The sequence below is a fragment of the Zonotrichia albicollis genome, chromosome W (genome assembly GCF_047830755.1).
Source record: "Zonotrichia albicollis isolate bZonAlb1 chromosome W, bZonAlb1.hap1, whole genome shotgun sequence".
Taxonomy (NCBI): Eukaryota; Metazoa; Chordata; class Aves; order Passeriformes; family Passerellidae; genus Zonotrichia; species Zonotrichia albicollis.
This window is the reverse complement of record NC_133859.1, coordinates 6,101,461-6,121,257: the sequence shown is the minus strand read 5'-3', so window position 1 is coordinate 6,121,257 and position 19,797 is coordinate 6,101,461.

Sequence of the window (19,797 nt, the reverse complement as noted above, 5' to 3'; positions counted from 1 at the left end):
TTAGTCCAAAAACAATGCTAACAACTACAATAACTATAACTAAAATAAACAGCACTAAAACCACAGTTTTCAGAATAGATCCCAACCAGCCCGAGAGTCCCCAGCCTTTGAACAGTCCATTCAGCCAGTTGTCAGTTTCTCTGTTGATGTCCGAGAGCTTTTGCCAAGGTAGTCCATATGTGCTTTGGACTGAGGGACTGTGCAGGAGATCGCAGGTGGGATGATCACGAGTAGGACGAGAAGCAGGCTCGGTCTCATGGCATCTCGAGGCTACACACGAACAGTGGGATCTAAACTGGTACAAGAACTTGAAACAAACATATATTACAAACTATTCCAGATGGGAGGCTTAAATGGAATTTCCTCCAGAGAACACGCGCAGCACTTTCTTCTCCAGGCAGCGTGAGCAACCTGGGGCGCTTCTGTAGATTTCTCTGAGACTTTGGGAACATAGGGCTTTACCCATTTGGAAGGAACCCACCTTAAACCAGAGGGGGTGGACACACAGGCGTATCCACGTCCCCAAGTAACCAATTTGTATGGTCCCACCATTTTCCAAGTCTCAGGGTCCTTTACTAAAACTGGAGGTTTTTCTTTCATCAGCCTATGACTGCTCCCCCCAAAGTGGCGTAGGATGGGTGGGTTCAGGCTGTCAAAAGAACAATTCAGAAAATTGATTGTGAATAGCGCCCTGGATAATCATATGTGGGGAGGTTCTACCTTCAGAACCTGTTGTTGCTGGTCCAGGACTCTTTTAATATCACGGTGAGTTCTTTCTACAATGGCTTGACCTGTAGGGGAGTAGGGGATGCCAGTTTTATGCTCTACTCCCCATTGCTGCAGGAAGCTCCCGAATTCCTTGGATTTATAAGCAGGCCCTTTATCAGTTTTCAGCTCCTTGGGGATGCCCATGAAAGAAAAAGCCTGTAAGAGGTGCTTAATAGCATCAATAGATGATTCTCCTGTGTGGGCAGAAGCATAGACCGCTCCAGAAAAGGTATCTACACTAACGTGAACATATTTCTGCCGTCCAAAAGCCTGTATGTGTGTTACATCTGTTTGCCACAGTTCACAACTGTTCAGTCCCCTTGGGTTTGCTCCCGTACTCACTGTAGGGAGTGCATGTTGTTGGCAATTTGGGCACGTGGCCACAATCGCTTTGGCCTGTTCTCGAGTGATGTTAAACTGGCGAACCAGGCCAGGTGCATTTTGGTGGAAAAGCTGGTGGCTGATTTTTGCCTGTTCAAAAACATTTGGGAGAGTGGCCATCACTGCAGGCGCAGCAAGAGCATCTGCCCTTCTGTTGCCTTCAGCGATAAACCCTGGCAAGTCAGTGTGTGACCTGACATGCATCACATAAAATGATTGCTCTCGGTGAGTGACTAACTTTACCAGTTTTGAGAGCAATTCAAAAAGTGCAATGTTAGATACATCTTGCAGTATTGCTTGATCTGCTCTGGATACTACTCCTGCCACGTATGCAGAGTCTGTAATCAGATTAAATGGTTCTGAGAACCTTACAAAAGCCCTAACAACAGCAGCCAATTCAGCAACCTGAGGTGAACCTTCCACCTCAGCAATGTCCATCTCCCACTGCTGGGTTTGAGGATCCTTCCAAGTCATAACGGACTTGTGGGACCTCCCGGACGCATCTGTAAAGACAGTTAGAGCCCTTTTTAAAGGTCTCCTACTCAGAGCATTTCTCAATTTCAGAGTGAATTGAACATCTTTTTCGAACAATTTGTGAGCGGGCCAAGCTACCGAAATTTGTCCTGAGTAGGAATCCAGAGCAAACTGCAACACTTCATTTTCTTGAAACAATTGTTCCAGTATTTTCATAGTATTTTGACCTGATTTTAACTCAACTGGAATGTGAATGCACTTAAAATCACATCCTGCTAACTCCCTGATCCGGGTCCTTGCTTTCCGGATCAGTTCCGCTACCAGCTCCTGAGGCTTTGTCAGTCTCTTGGACCTTTTGTGACTGAGGAAAACCCATTCTATGATCAAGAGAGGGTCCCTCTGGTCCTGGCCCTTTTTTGGTGTGTTCTTAGCCTTAGGTGTTTGTTTTTCCTCCCTCTGGAAAATAATTCCATGGAGGTGTGGCAACTTACCTAGGATGATAAATTTGAATGGCAGGTCAGGCTGGCGTTGGTTGGCCTGTCTTGTGGACTCTGCAATTGGAACCTTTTCTAGAGCTTTCCTTGCCTCTGGGGTAATAGACCTAGGAGCACTTGGGTCCTCTCCCGCTTTCAATAAATTGAAAAGAGGGGCAAGGTCTTCGTTAGTCAGATCGAGCCATGGTCTTACCCAATTCAAAGACCCACACAACTTGTGGACATCCGCAAGGGTCTTGATCCTTGGATTGATTTCTAGTTTTTGAGGAACAATGGTCCTATTTCCAATTTCTAAGCCCAAATACTTCCAAGGTGGCATCTTTTGAATTTTCTTTTCTTGGAGCTCGAACCCTGCAACAATCAATGCATGGATCGTTAGGTCAAGCGCATGTGTGATTAAATCATCATTGGGGGCACACACCAAGATATCATCTATGTAATGATAGATGTTGGCCTTCTCTGCGGCTGCACGCACTGGGGAAAGCAGGGAAGAGACATACCACTGGCAGATAGCTGGCGATACCTTCAGGCCCTGAGGAAGAACAGTCCAATGGTACCTTTTCATAGGGGCTTCCATGTTGATGGAAGGGACCGAGAATGCAAAACGCGGTGCATCGTCAGGGTGCAAGGTGATTTGGAAAAAACAATCTTTAATATCAATAACAGCTAATTTCCAATCTTGGGGAAGCATTGTTGGGGATGGCATACCAGGTTGGGGAGAACCCATATCATCAATTACTTTATTAATTTGTCGGAGGTCGTGAAGAAGTTGCCATCTCTTTTTGTCAGCTTTTTGGATGACAAACACTGGAGAGTTCCATGGGGACATGGTCTCCACAATGTGGCCCTTTCTTAGTTGCTCTTGTACTAGTTCCTCAAGCACCTTTATTTTTTGTTTACTGAGTGGCCACTGTTTCATGTCAACTGGTTTGTCTGTTTTCCACTTCAGTTTTTGGATGGGACGCTGTTGTTCAATGACTGCTGCACAAAAATGCTGTGGAGAGTCTGGAATATCAATTGTGACACCCCACTGCGTCATTAAATCTCTCCCTAACAAAGGTTCCCAATAATCTAACACAAATGGACGGATATTTGCCAATTGTCTGTTTGGTCCCTCGAATTGAATAATGCTTTTGGATTGTTTTGCCAATTGCAGACCTCCTACACCTCGAAGGTGACCGGCAACATTTTGCAAAGGCCAATGTGCTGGCCAGTCTTGTACTGGAATCACTGTTCAGTCTGCACCTGTGTCTACAAGCATCTCAATGCATTTTGACTCCCCACCCCCACTGAGGTTACACCATAATTTGGGCTTGTCTTTCCCAATAACTTGGACCCGGGCGACTGTGGACCCTTGTTTTTCAGTACTTTCAGGTAAAGACGGCGCAGGGATAGCTTGTGCAACAATTTGTCCCTTGGGAAGAAACAGGGGAGGGTGGAAACAGTGCAGCCCGAGAACGAATTGCTCAGGATCTGATGTTGTCATTCCCGGAGCAATTTTGATCTCTTGTGGTGTGTGTTTGATGTCCCCAATGACGATGTACTTACAACGAATTTGGTTCCAAGTACCCTTCTGTTCAGGATTTACAGAGACAAAATGCCAGTCAGTGTCCTTCAGGTGGAGTGACTCTGTCAGCTGCAACCTGTAAGGCTCATTGACAGAAGACGTGGTTAGCATAGGATCACCTAAATCATAACAAAGGTTATTTTGTTTCACTTTCAGCAGTGGACCAGCAGACATAATTTTGAAGCACCTGCTTCACTTACACAAATATTAATATTATTGCGCGCTTGATTTGTTTTGCTTCCCTTATTCCCTAGGCCTGCTCTTTTTGTGTCTGTACGCCTGGCAGGCGGGCGCTCCCTTTTCAGATTTTTTGTTGTTGTTGACCCCCAGGGAGGGCTTGTAGTTCTCCTCCCCTGCCATGTCTGAATTCATCAAATTGCCATTTCAGGGGGCACTGGTTACTCTAGTGCCCTAGCTTATTACAAAGCAGGCATGGTTTAGTGGGCTCAACCATTGCTGGTCTCCGCTGCTGCCCAGGGTACTGCTGTGCTGAAGGAAAAGGCGCAGGGCTGGCAACGGCGACACGCTGAGGTGGTCTTGGCAGCAGCCTTGGTCTGGTGTCTTTAGCCACACTCATCAGAGGCACTTTCCTGTTACAGACTAGAAGCATATCTTTTAATATAGGGGAAGGTTCCATAGGAAGGCTCAGGATTGCTGCTCGACACTGTTCATTTGCATTCGTAAATGGCATTTCCTCTAAAACCGCTTCCCTAGCATTCACTTTTTTAACTTGTATTTCAATGGCTCTAGTTAACCTTTCTACAAATTTAAAAAAAGGCTCTTATGGTAGCTGTTTAATTTTACTATAGGGCTCAAAAGGCCTCTCATGTTGGAGGGAAAAGAATGCTTTTTCAGCTGCTTCTTTTACTTTCTCAAGTGTTTCTGCAGGAATTGCAGTAGCTTGGATTGAGGGAGAAGACCATTGGCCCTCACCACAGAGGTGCTCAGTGGTGATGGGGTTGCCACTGTTGTCCTTTGCTCTGTTTGGATCAGCATGCAAGCCTGGGAGAGCGTCTTTTAGCAGTTGTTTCCATGCTAATTCCCATAATTTGAATTCCGTGGAGGTCATGAGACAGGAAAAAAGCTGTTTTAAATCATGTGGGATCACCACAGTCCTACTCAGTTCAGAATTTAAAAGGCCACGGAAATATGGACTGTGTGGACCATATTCTTTATGAGTTTTACAGATCTCTTTAATCAATTGTCGTCCAAAAGAACTCCAATTAGCAGTTGGGGCTGCTCCTCCCTGAGCTGCAGGCTGAAACGTAACAGGAGCTAGTGACAACATGGGACTGTGCATTGAATCTGCTGTTCCCTGCTCTGTATCCCTTGAATCAGAAGCATTGGGATCACAGCTACAGGTTTGGGGACAGGCAGTGGGTGTGTCCCCACCGTGGGAACCCGGGGAGGGAGCGGGGACAGGAGGCTGGCAAAGGGCGGGGAAACCATGGGAACAGGGGGCGGGGATGCCTGGTGACATCACGTCAGCAGACGCCCCCTGGGAGGAGTAGAGGGGCGGAGCCGAGGGTACTGCAGGAAAGGGAGGGGGAGGGGGGAAGGGGTCACGAGGAACAGGAGGAGAGGGGGGATTGAATTTTGGAATGCTTAAGAGGATTTTGGAAAGAAGAAGACCAGGTTTGGGAAGATGCCGCATGGCATCCACCATCTTGTGGACCCCCTAGGGACTGGGGGCCATTTTGGACATCACTGCTCTCCGGAAAGCTGACACGTGCTCTGGGTTTCAGAGCAGGGGACACAGGGGATTGGGAAAGGTTCTGCGCAGCCTGGCCAGGGCCTTGTGGACAGGACAACTCAGGCATTTTAGCAAACTCTGGGAGTCGACTTCCCAATGAGTGTGCTCTCTTTAAAATACCAAGTTTTGGGGTAAGAGGTTTAGGGGTTTTAGAGCTAGGAGAGGGAGAAACAGGGAGAACAGAGGTGCACTGCTTGGCATTTGGCTTTTTCTCCAATTCCTTTTGTTTGAGCAAGGCTGTTTGAATTTGTAAACTCCAGAACACAAATTTAGCTGAGGGTGTATTTCCAGATTGTCCTAAGGTTGTGAGTTCATTCTCTACTTTATTCCAAAATTCAATATTGTGTATTTCTTCAGGGGACATTTGTGGGAAGTGCAGAAAAAGCCATCTTATAAGCTGTTTCAATTTTCCTTTTGAGAACTTCACATTACCACTGACTAAAATGCTAACAATATGATAATACGCTCCTTTTTGTACAATGCTGAGATTCGAACCCATGTTAGATGTAAAAGGCAAAGTACTAAATCCCGCCTGACCGAAAACAAAGCCAAAATCAGCTACCGATTTCTAAAAAAACCACAGATAGGAAAGCGATAACAAACAGACAAAAGCTTCACAATGCAGCTGTATATACTGCTTTTAAAATTCATGGGCAGCAGCAGCAGGGCACGGCCTGCCAAGCCGAGGCAGACACAAAGCTTCCCCCGCTGTGGAATGCAGCTCCCCCGCAGAGCTGAGAGAGAGAGCAGCCTCCCCCACACCACGTGGCAAGCTGAAACCGGGGCCCCCCCGTGCCGCGTGTACTGAGAGCCCCCTTCCCCTCAAAAAGAGCCGAGCACGCTGCGCTGCCGAGCCGGGGGGAAGGGCAGAGAGCACTCTCGCACCGTCGTGAATTCCAAAAGAGAGTAACACACGCTGCAGAAAGGTAAAAGCCTAGAACGCAATGGATTCCCATCTGTGGGGCTGCACAGCCAAAAATGCAAAGGCAAAAAAGGAACAGAACTCACAGCAGGGTCTGTTTTTGAGCTTCTGCTCCACCGAGGGCAGAGATACTCACCCGAAATGGAAGCTGTAGCTGGCTAGGGTCCAGGCAGGCAGGTCTCCTCACCGGAACAGGACCTCTCTATGGGCAGGAGAGGCTACCCTGTTCTTCCTCTGGAAAACCTGCTCACCATAATGGAGCTGGGCTTTCCAGAGGCGCCAAACAGTCCACGAAACTTCTTCTGGGAATATTCCCAAAGTCTCTAGCTGAGAGCGATGCAACCAAGGCTCCTTCAGCTGGGTGCACAGCAGCCGAAAACCTGCCCGAGGTACTGAGAGTCAGTCTGGGGCTGCAGAGGCGCTTTGCCCGTCCAGGGACGCCAAATATTGGAATAGGAATCCCAATATTACCAGTTAGATTGTGCCTGGGCCAGTCTGACCCTTGATGCTGGGCCAAAGGTGGCAACTGTGGTGTATCACCCCAGAGATACCTTTAGCTTGCTGGTGGTTGCAGCTGGGCAGCTGAACAAATCCAGGCTTGGTAGGAACTCCATTTACCTCAGGAGGGAAGGCTTCAGGCTAAGGGTGAGGAAGAAGGAGACGGATTCTGCTGGAGGGTAAATATCCAAAGCTTTATTCCATGGTCACAGAGGTCTGAATGTCAGTAACAGCTCCAACAGAATAACGAGCACATGGTCTCATTACCTTTTTAAGCTCCCGGGGGAGGGGGAGGGAAGGGGCAGGGTCTCAGGGGAGGATGACACCTAGACAGGCCAATGACCTCTGGGCATAGGGGCATCTTTTGAACTTGACCAACCACACGACGACCTTCCTGGAATGTTAAGCCTGATTGACAGGACTCACTCAGCAAGGGGGCGAGGGGGAAGGGAGAGAGGTATAGGCACACCTGGGAAGGGACCCGGAAGTCTAAAACAGGACATCACAACACACCGCAACACCTCACGATGTTAAAAATATTCCCCACTGCCTTCTTTCCCTGTCAGAATATATGCTATGGGAAAGGCATTGGAAAAGACAATTCAAAACATTATCAGACACCTATGCTAAAGATGCAAATGGGACAGATTTTACAGTCAAACAGCTGGCTGGAGAAGGGGATTTACAGAAACCCTCTGACCAAGCTAACACCTTACATGAGGCAGCACTACACGACGTGGCTATTGCAAAAACCTCCTTACTTTGTGAGGGTACCAGTCATCGCTTTTTCTGGATCTGGATTGAAGGCACTTGAAACAGTAATTTGTGTTTGGACTCAAGTGTTTATTATTTCTTATCAGTAAAACAGTCTCACTACTGTGAGTTCAGCAGCTTTTCATTAGAAGGCACAAAATGGCTAACAATTTCTTGTTATAAGGTCTTTTAAGACTAATTTATCCAATTAAGGACTGACACCTAGATTATTTTCCCTTTTAACCCAATAACTGATCCCAAAGAGCCCACTGTGCAGACTTTTCTGCCCAATTACAAAATGCCACCCAAACCCATGAAGAAGAACGAAGAAGAAGCATGAAGAAGAAACCCAGGATGACACCCTGTGCCCTCCATCTTGCTTCAATCCACAACATACTAAAAATTCCAAAACCTAAATTTCTCACCGAGTAATACACCTAACACTACTCTCTATAATCTATTTCACAGTTTGGTGAATTCTAGTCTATTATGAAGCCTAGGAAACTTTCTCCATGAATAAGGGTCAAAGTCAGTGCTCCCCTGGGGGTCAAGTCACTCCAGAGCAGAGAAATATTCCCAGCGCCCTGGGTTTCCACATTACTTCTTACCCCAGATGACTCTATTCCTACCCAAAATTTCTCTAATATTAAACAAGGAGTAAATTAAAGATTTATCAAGTTTGTGGGCAGAATTAAGGATGCTCTGGAAAAACATAGAGAGCACAGAGGCAAGAAAAGAACTGTTGTGTAAACTTGCCATGAGTAATGCTAATGAACAGTCTAAAACAATTCTGAGTGCCCTACCATTGGATACAGAAACTACCATAGAGTAAATGGTGGAAAGCTGTACACATCATTTGGCCACTGAAAACACAGTGGCCCAAGCAGTTGTTAAGGGTATTGCAGAAGGATATGCATATGCAGTAGTGGCTTCCAAAGACCAGGCCCGCTGCTTTCACTGTGGAGAATTTGGATGTTTTATAAAGGACTGTCCAGACAGGTCACCTACGCAAAACCCCCATAACACCTACCAAAACCCCCAGAATCAGCAGTGCTACCAGCAGCGTTCAGGAAACTTCCAACAGAATACAGTCAGGCCCTGCTCAAAGACAACAAATCAAAAGCCGTCCAGACCCAGCCACACATCCCAGGAGATTCCAGATCACATGAAGAGGATCCAACACACAGAGCGATACAGATGGGAACCCAGTGCCAGCTGGTAACTGCTCTGTCCATCAACTTTAATAATAAGGATGTTTATCATGTTCCCACAGGCAAGCATGGGCCAAAAGGTGGTCCTTTTGACATCTTAATTATAGGTGACACTCTCCATGGCCCGAAGGAAACCTTTGTTGTTCCAGAAGTACAAGCAGTGCACCCGTGACAAGAAATCTCTGTCCAGCTGTGCTGCATGGACTTACCATTTTACCTTTCAAGGGGAACCCTGATCGCACAAGCCTTTCTACTCCCAAAGAATCACAGGGAACAGATTCCTCTCAATCATACAGCAATGTGGGCATGAGTTGTGGGTACAAGTAAGCCTACCATCGAGTGTGGTCTATCCTGCAGAGGAGAGAAGATCTACCGACGAGGGATGCTGGACACCGGTGCTGACGTGATAATCATCGCCCGCTCAGAATGGCCAGCAAACTGGGAACTACAACCAGTAGCAGGCATGATTTCAGGGATTGGTGGAGCTACAGTTTCTATGCAAAGGAAGCACAACATCCTCGTTGAAAGGCCTGAAGGCAAGTTGGCAACCATCCACCCATTTGTGGTAAGGGTTCCCATCACCCTTTGGGGCAGGGATGTTCTATCCCAATGGGGAGCTGTGAGAGACGGTCTGAAGTTCCCCTCAATTTGCCACACATCCATCTCAGGGACAGACATCAGGACCCTGGGAGATATCATTTTAAAGGAGTGTCCTGGTTTAGGGCAAATTTGGTAGAGAATCTCCAAAGGAGGGCCCCTCCAGAAAGTAAACCCACACGGCCCCTCCTCCCAACCGGTTCGGGAAGAATTCCTCAGAGAGAAGTGAAAAGAACCTGCTTATTTAACAGGCACAGCACTCCCCAGAACACAAAATGAACAATACCGGATGACACCACTCTGAAAAAGGTGAAAAATCAGAAAGTCTCTTTCGGGGGTGGTTGCTCTGTTAGTCCCTCCGGCGCTGGGCCAGCTGCTGCAGGCCAAACGGTGCAAACCCTCGGTGTTCCCAGGTCCCAGTCCAGAGCAGGTTTGAGATGGTCGAAGAAAAAGGAGAGTAGAAACAGTCCAGGAAGGAATTTGGACTGTTTAGCTAGAACTAGCTAATAGGCAGAAGCAAAAGCATGCAGCAGCGAGAGCAGAGAGAGAGCGAGCAAAGCAGAAAGCCAAAAGCAAAAAACGAAAGCAGCCCTATGTACTGCCTGTCTCTGTGTCCCTGATAAGAGAAACCCAAACAAAACTTTCACTCTTCAGAGACACTCTTAAAGGCACAGAAACTTATGAATGGGGATACAAGCATCATAACGTCACCCCAGGACATTCCACCCCTTATCCCCATATCATCAGCATACTACCACACATCATGCATTATTCATACAAAATTTCCATCTGTTCCCCCAAAATTTACAAGCAATACCCATCATGCCCTCATCACATCCTCACACTGGACCACTGAATCCAGGCCCTATACTACAGAGCTGCAGGATTCCCCCCTTTCACTTTACTCACTTAAAGCTCCATCTATCACTTGCTCAGACCTTTGACACACATTTCCTTCTCCATCTTGCACTTGTCCAGACCTTCAACACTTACACATTTCCTTCTATCTCATGTCTGTATAGTTTAATGTACAGACAATGGCAGTAACATCCAATGAACAGTGATATTCCATATCATTCTTACCCCACAATCAGATCTCCCTGAGGTACACATTGTGTTGTTCCATCTCTTTGCATTATCCACCATGTGCAACCTGGTCTCTGAGCAAAGACAACCCCATGAATGGGTTTGTCTGTACTCGAGGCAGAATTGATCCACACAGTCTTCCCTAACAAACCTCTGATATGTACCACTGGGACTTTGTCTCCTTCAATTACATTCAGGGACTCAGACTGGGCAGGACCTGCTCGGTTGGTGGAACCTCAGGTGTTAACTAACCAGGTGGCCTTTGCTAAATGCTGCTCCCAATTTTTGAAAGATCCCCCACCCAAAGCTTTCAACTGGGTTTTTAGTAGTCCATTGTACCTCTCTACCTTTCCTGCAGCTGGTGCATGGTAGGGGATATGGTACACCCACTCAATGCCATGTTCCCTAGCCCAGGTGTTGATAAGGCTGCTCTTGAAATGAGTCCCGTTGTCTGACTCAGTCCTCTCAGGGGTGCCATGTCTCACAAGACTTGCTTTTCCAGGCCCAGGATGGTGTTCCAGGCTGTAGCATGAGACACAGGGTAGGTTTCCAACCATCCAGTGGTGGCTTCCACCATGGTCAGCACGTAGCGCTTGCCCTGGCGTGTCTGGGGCAGTGTGATGTAGTCAATCTGCCAGGCCTCCCCATACTTGTACTTGGACCACCGCCCACCGTACCAGAGGGGCTTCACTCGCTTGGCCTGCTTGATGGCAGCACACGTCTCACAGTCATGGATAACCTGAGAAATACTGTCCATGGTTAGATCCACCCCTCGGTCTCGTGCCCACTTATAGATGGCATCTCTGCCCTGATGGCCTGAGGCATCATGGGCCCATCGAGCTAGGAATAACTCATCCTTGTGTTCCCAGACTAGGTCTATCTTGGACACCCCTATCTTTGCAGCTTGGTCTACCTGCTCATTGTTTTGGTGCTCTTCATTAGCTCTTCTCTTGGGGAGACAGGCATCTACATGGCGGACTTTCACAGGTAGCCTCCCTATCCTGGTAGCAATGTCTTTCCACTCATCAGCAGCCCAAATTGGTTTCCCTCTATGTTGCCAGTTAGCCTTTTTCCACCTCTCCAGCCATCCCCACAGAGCATTGGCTACCATCCATGAATCAGTGTAGAGGTAGAGCCTTGGCCACTTCTCTCTCTCAGCAATGTCTAGGGCCAGTTGAACAGCTTTGAGTTCAGCAAATTGGCTTGATCCACCTTCTCCTTCGGTAGCTTGTGCAACCTGTCATTTGGGGCTCCATACGGCTGCTTTCCACTTCCGGTTCATCCCTACGATGCGACAGGAACCGTCAGTGAAAAGAGCATAGCGTGTTTCCTCTGGGGGCAGTTGGTTATAGGGAGGAGCCTCTTCAGCACGTGTCACTGGTTCTTGTTCCTCTTCATCTGTGACACCAAAATTCTCACCTTCAGGCCAATTTGTAATGACCTCCAAAATCCCAGGGCGATTCAGTTTACCTATACGGGCGCGCTGAGTGATGAAAGCAATCCACTTGCTCCATGTAGCACTGGTGGCATGGTGAGTGGAAGGAACCTTGCCTTTGAACATCCACCCCAGCACTGGTAGGTGGGGTGCCAGCAGGAGTTGTGCTTCAGTGCCTATTACCTCTGAGGCAGCCTGGACTCCTTCATAGGCAGCCAAGATTTCTTTCTCTGTTGGAGTGTAGTTGGCTTCAGAGCCTCTGTAGCTTTGACTCCAAAATCCCAGTGGTCAACCCCAAGTCTCCCCAGGCACCTTCTGTCAAAGGCTATGGGACAAGCCATGATTCCCGGCTGCAGAGTAGAGCATGTTCTTCACATCTGGTCCTATCCTGACTGGGCCCAGGGCTACTGCATGAGCAATCTCCTGCTTAATTTGGGCAAAGGCTTTCTGCTGCTCAGGGCCCCAGTGGTAATTGTTCTTCTTGCGGGTGACCAGGTAAAGAGGGCTCGCGATCTGACTGTACTCAGGAATATGCATCCTCCATGGCACCTAGGAAAGCTTATGTCTCTTTCTTATTGGTGGGTGGAGACATTGCTGTGATCTTGTTGATGACATCTATAGGAATCTGACGCCGTCCATCTTGCCACTTCACTCCCAGGAACTGAATCTCACGAGCTGGTCCCTTTACTTTCCTCTTTTTAATGGCGAAACCAGCTCCCAGGAGGATCTGGATGATTTCCTTCCCTTTCTTGAACACTTCCGCAGCTGTGTTCCCCCACACAATAATGTCATCAATATACTGCAGATGTTCTGGGGCCTCACCCCTTTCTAGCGCAGTCTGGATCATTCCATGGCAGATGGTGGGGCTGTGCTTCCACCCCTGGGGCAGTCGGTTCCAGGTGTACTGCACTCCCCTTCATGTGAAAGCAAACCGAGGCCTGCATTCTGCTGCCAGAGGAATGGAGAAAAATGCATTGGCAATGTCTATAGTGGCGTACCACCTTGCTGCCTTGGACTCAAGCTCATACTGGAGCTCTAATATGTCTGGCACGGCAGCACTCAGTGGTGGAGTCACTTCATTCAATGCACGATAGACCACAGTCAATCTCCATTCTCCTTCAGATTTTCACACAGGCCAAATGGGGCTGTTGAAGGGTGAGTGGGTCTTGCTGACCACCCCTTGGCTCTCCAGCTCTCGGATCATCTTATGGATGGGGATCACAGCATCTCGAGTGGTCCTATACTGCCGTCGATGCACTATGGAAGTGGCAATTGGCACTTGTTGCTCTTCTCCCGTCAGGCATCCTACTGCAGATGGATTCTCAGACAACCCAGGCAAGGTGTTCAATTGCTGGATGCCCTCTGTCTCTACAGCAGCTATCCCAAATGCCCATCTGAGTCCTTTTGGGTCTTTGAAATACCCGCTTCGAAGGTAGTCTATGCCCAAAATGCATGGGGCCTCTGGGCCAGTCACTATAGGGTATTTTTTCCACTCATTTTCGGTCAGGCTCGCATCAACTTCAACCAAAGTGAAATCCTGGGATCCCCCTGTCACACCAGCAATAGAAATAGATTCTGTCCCCACATGTCTTGGTGGGATTAATGCGCATTGCGCACCAGTATCAACCAATGCTTTGTACTCTTGTGGTTCCGATGTGCCAGGCCAACGAATCCACACAGACCAGACAACACGATTTTCCCTAGCCTCTACCTGGCTAGAGGCAGGGCCCCTCTAAGCCTGGTTATCATTCTTTCCCTGGGTGTATGTTTTGGAGGTTCCTTCGAGGGGATCAGACATGTCATCATCATCATACCTGGCCGTTCGGCTACGGGCAACTGGAGCTGCTTTCCTCCTGGTGGCTTCCTTCAGTTCACGCACCCGTCGTGCCAGAACAGCGGTAGGTTTCCTATCCCACCTTCTCATGTTTTCCCCACAATCACGCAGGTAAAACCACAGCTCAGCTCGTGGGGTGTATCTTCTCTCACCATCTGGGAAACGTCTGCCTTGGATACCGGAACCTCGGATCTGTACTGCTGAAATTTGGTGGTCTTCTTTATTCTCCTCTCTAAGCTTCTTATGATTCTCCTCTATCTTATCCTCTATGTTCTGCAGACGTGTTTCTACCACTGCGATTCTGGCATGTGTTGGGCCTTGTACAGCATCTGCATATGCTCGGAGCTTCCTTGCCATGTCAAGCACAGTCTCACCCCTCTCATCCCTCTTCATGATGGCTAAGTCAGAAGCATATTCATGTGGCCCGAGTCGTACGAGTTTTCGCCACATCACAGACGTGCATGGTACTAAGTCTGGGTTCCTAGTTGATACATCATCTGAGAAGATAATCTCTGCCACGGCAATTTCTCTCAGGCGTTGGATCCCTTGCTCCATTGTCTTCCACTGAGTCTGCTGCATATAGAGATCGTCTGCACACAGGTATCTTTCTGCTACACTTCTTAGTACCCGTTCCCAGAGGCTGTGAGAGTTAGTCCCCCTCATCATTCCTTGGTCTATGACAGGATCCTGTGACAGGGATCCCAAATGCCTGGCTTCAGTGCCATCCAAAACGGTAGCCTCGCCTGCAGCATCCCAGAGACGGACCAGCCAACTAATTATGGATTCATCAGACCTTCGAGTGTAATCCTTCCATAGGCCACAAAGGTCCTTTGGGGAAAAGGACTCAATATTGGCATCTGATCTTGCACCTGCTGCTTTGACTCCTGATTTTATGTCAGGAGGCACTGAGGTTCCTTCTCCTTCATCATCATCATCATCATCATCCCCTGGTCGATTGGTCTTGTCTGTGCATTTCCCACTTCTAGTGCTGGTAGCAACAGCCATGGGTTTAGATGTTGGCTTCGAGCCTGGAGTGTTAGCTGCAGCCTGAGTCACCGGGACAGTTGCTGATTTATCTCCCTGCCCCCCTGCCTCTGTCTGCTGCCCTAAAGTATCTAGCAGTGTGCGATAAGCATATGCCAGGGCCCAGCTCACTGCAATGACCTTCCTCTCCTTAGGCTCATCCTGGTACTTCTCTTTCAGATATTTCCCCACCTCATCTGAGTTCTGAATTTGTTCATGGGGAAAATCCCACACTATAGGGTCAGAGAATTCCTTCAGGATTTGGCCCATATCCTCCCATTTCCCACACCACTTAGGATTTTCCAAACCTGGGTCTACTCCTGAGTCAGGTGTCTCATCAGCCCGTCTAGAAATCTCAGCCCTCATTCTAGAGAAGCAGCAGGCTGTATAGAGGAAGGTTACCAGATTGAATACCAGGAAGATGGTTTCTTTAACATTGAAGGGAAACTGAACATCCTTCACTAGTGATGCAACTGATTCATAGGAGAAGGAGGAAAGCAGAGGCTGAAAAACCTCATTCCCTCCTGCTCCTCCTGCAACAAACTGGATGCATAACCATAGCCATGAACCATTCATACCTGGAGCAGACCCTAGCATGTTTATAAACTTCTTGCACATTATTGCCACCAAGCCCAGCAGGATAGCTATTCTGATCACTGCCCCTCTGCTGTAAAAACTACGTATTAGGGGCAATGCTAAAGCTATTTCTGGATAAGAAAATAAACCTAGGGACCAGAGAGGTATTAAAATCTCAAAAAACCCTAGGGACCAGAAATGCATGCAAACCTTCACCCCAATAATCATTATGAATCCAAAAAGCATGGCTATTAGCTGATTTAAACGAACACAGAGTAATAGCAGCCAAAATGCAGTCAAAACAGGGTTTTTCCACTCTCTCTCTCACCCCACGTTTGGGCGACAAATATTTTGTCCTGGTTTAGGGCAAATTTGTTAAAGAATCTGCAAAGGAGGGCCCCTCCAGAAAGCAAAACCCACACGGCCCCTCCCCCCAACCGGTTTGGGAAAAAATTCCTTGGAGAGAGGTGGAAAGAACCTGTTTATTTGACTGGCCCAGCACCCCCCAGCACACAAAATGAACAATACCCGATGACACCGCTTTGAGAAAGATGACGAAATCAGAAAGTCTCTTTCGGGGGGTGGTTGCTCTGTTCTCAGTCCCTCTGGCACTGGCCCAGCTGCTGCAGCCAAACCTTCAGTGTTTCCCAGGTCCCAGTCTGGAGCAGGTTCAAGATGGTCACAGAAACAGGAGAGGAGAAACAGTCCAGGAAGGAATGTGGACTGTTTAGCTAGAACTAGCTAATAAGCAGAGGCCAAAGCAGAGCAGAAGCAAGAGCATAAAAGGGAGCAAGCAAAGCAGCAAGCTGAAGCAAAACGCAAGTGAAAAACAGCCCTATGTACTGCTCGTCTCTGTGTCCCTGATAAGAGAAACCCAAACAAAGCTTCCACTCTTCAGAGCCAGTCTTAAAGGCACAGAACAGATGAATGGGGATACAAGCATCATAACGTCACCCCAGGACATACTCGTCTCAGTTTACAACACTGTATGTGATTTAATCATATTAGTTCTGTTCCATGTCTAGCAGCGAAGAGAAAGTCAAAACAAAACTAATTTACTGAATTGTTACCAAGAAGATCAGAAAAGATGAGTAGCTATTATGTAGTTGTTTTTATGGCCATAACTCTAAGATGTCATGAGAAACAAAGATACATCGCTCTTACATTCTTTCTATTATGTGTCATGGGATTTGATAATACAAGTACAAGCAATTGTATAACATGTCCATCTTGGCACAGCTAAAAAACAAGTGAAGCTTACATGCTAACTTTTTATTTACTGAAACAGAATTTATAATCAGCAAGCATCCTATAAAACATAGAACCATGGAATAATCTTCAGTTGGAAGAGACCCACAAGGATCACTGATTTCAACTCCTGGCCCTGCACAGGCCATTCCCAATGACCACACTGTTTGCCTGAGAGCATCCTCCAAACACTTTCTGAACCCTGGCTGACTTGGTGCTGTGACCACTTCCCTGAGGAGCCTATTCCAGCGCCCAACCACCCTCTGGGTGAGGAACCTTTTTCTAATATTTTACCTAAATCCCTGTGACACAGCTTGAGGCCATTCCCTCAGTCTTGTCACTGCTCACCACGCCGCAGAGATCAGTGCCTGCCCCTCCTCTTCCCCTCGGGAGGAAGTTGTCACTGCAGTGGTGTCTCCCCTCAGTCTCCTCCAGGCTGAACAGACCAAGTGTCCTCAGCCACTTCTCATCCTGCTTCCCCTCAGTGCCCTTCACCCCTCCATGCCCTCAATGGACACTCTCCAGTACTGCCCTTCTTACACTGGAGCACCAAAAGTTCCCCCAGCACTCGAGGTGAGGCTGCCCCAGGGCAGAGCAGAGCAGGACAATCCCTCCCTTGCCCAGCTGGTGATGTTATCCCTGATGCCCCACAGGACACGGGTGGCCCTCCTGGCTGCCAGGGCACTGCTGGCTCATGTTCAGCTTGCCATCAGCTTGCCCAGGGCTCCTTTCCATGGCACTGCTCTCCAGCCTCTCATTCCCAGTCTGTCTGTACATTCAGTGTTGCCCCACATCAGATGCATAACGTGGCACCTTCCCCTTACTCTTGAACTTCATGTGGTTGGTGACTGCCCAGCCCTCTCTGCAGAGCCTCCCAGCCAAAGCCAACAGCTCCTCCCAGTTTTGTATGATCTGTGAACTTTGTATCCCTCCCAGTCCTGCACCCAATAATTTCTGAAGATGTTGAAGAGCACAGATCCTAAGGTGGAGCCCCATGGAACCCATCTAGTGACAAGGCACCACTCTGATGTCACCCCATTTGCTGCAACCCCTTGTGCCTGACCCATGAACCAGCTGCTCTCCCAACACATGATGTTCTTGCTTATCCAGCTGTGTGCTGGACATCTTGTCCAGCAGGACACTGGGAGAGAGAGTACTGATGGAAGTGAAGGGAGACGAGCACATCCTATTGATGATCATCGGTCTCAAATTTATTGATCCAGCTTACATACTTTTATAGTAGTGTTAATTAAGCTCATACATATTGCAAAAGCTGAGCTCATCGTTGGTTACAGATTACATATCAACCCCTCCTTTTGTGGCTACTTTCTCAAAATACTTGTGGTTTTCTTGTTGAGACTAGTACTTGTTTTTTATCCTGCTGTTGACTACATTCAAGGACACCATGTTTTTCACCGTGTTTTTCTTGTTATTTGCTCAAGGACGCAGTGTTGTTGTTTTTCTCGTAAGGAAAAAGGCTGAGAACTTACTGCTTACAGCTGCTTTTTACTGCTTAACCAGTTGTATATGATCATGACCTTTTTCTTCAAGCCACGTCTGCACAAAACTCTCCACACTTCCCCCGTTTTCTTTTTGTGCAAGGAGGTTAGTCTGCCAGGTTTTTTCTATCATTCTATTGACCATATTTTGAATACAAGTAAAAATACAAGGTAAAATAAGCAAAAGCATTAAAAGCACACCTAGTATCCCTATAGCATATGTCACAAGGTTCCTAAGCCGCGGTCCAAGTCCCAAACTTTTAAGCCATTCATCAATTCCCAGTCCTTCCTCTTCTTTGAGATTGTGAAGTCCCTGCTGCAATTCTTTTATCTTAGCATTAATGGATACAGAGTGATCAGGCAAATTCATGCAGCACATCCCTTCAAGCTCTTCACACCCGTGCCCTTGTGCTAAAAGCAAAAAATCTATAGCGGCTCTATTTTGCAAAACAGCATGATTAACACTTTGTACATCTGCGGTTAACATATCTAAAATTTGTGATGTCTTATTTAATTCACCCTTGGCCCAGCACCCCAGTTGTTTTGCTAAGTTCATAGCTTTGTTTGCAGCACCTCCTGACAGGATAGTTGAATCCACTACTTGCTTCAGCTCACTCCAGAACCGTGGGTCTCCTATCTGACTGCAGTCTAAGTCATGTAGGCTACGCCTCTGTCTGCTTGCATTTTGGTTTAGTTGCATTAATATAAATACATTGGGATGAAATAATGACAATTTTCCCAAATAACAAGATCCACCCTGTGGGCGGGCTGGTATACCATTCCAGGCTCTGTCCCCACAAATTAAAAGTATCCCTGTGGGTAATTTCATCGGTGTCACGATATTAGTGCCGTTACATTGGCTATAAAGCTGCTGAGATACTGTGCTCAGACTCAGAGATGAATCCAAAGTAGCCCATGTTCCTCTATGCTGATTCAACTTCTGAAGATTTAAAGGATCAAAACTGAACCATCCACCATTTGAGGTGTTAGTCATACTGGCGTTTGCACTTCTCAAAATATCCAATTCCTCTGGAGGAGAGTGCAAAGGAGTATTAAGTGATTGGATTAGTAAGCATTGGCGGTAGCCGTCACTTTGACTTGCAGTATACCCTTGTTGCGTGGGCAATTTAATTTTTGTCATATTATGCATGCATAGAGTTTGGTTATCGATCAGACTGCAAAATTCCCAAGGAGACCATACTGGGAGTCCCACCAAGCATGTTCAAAATGGGTTAGTAACCCCTCCAAGGCTGAGACAAAGCGATGATTGGTTAATTTGATTAACAAGCGTTATCCATATATTATCTCTTGGTTGATTAAAGTGTGTTACCCCTACTACTCCAGCCACCACTGCACTAAGCAGTATAATAAAAATAAGCCCCTCATTTTTCTGTTCTTTTTCTTGCTTTCTTTTTTTTATCAGTCTTTAACTTTACCGCTCCTGACACTTGTAGTCTCCACTCCTGTAGTTCCTTAATGCAGCGATCTAATGCCTTATCAGGATCTCCTTTAACGGGTCCTGCAACAAAACGCTGTGTTAAGGGCACCAATTTTCTACACCTTGCAGAGGCTATGTATGACCTACTTTGAGCATTAACCCTTTTCAAAATATACTGTACCTCCCACCGATAGTAAGCCAAAATTTTCTGTTCGTGAGACTCATAAAGATCGAAAGCTG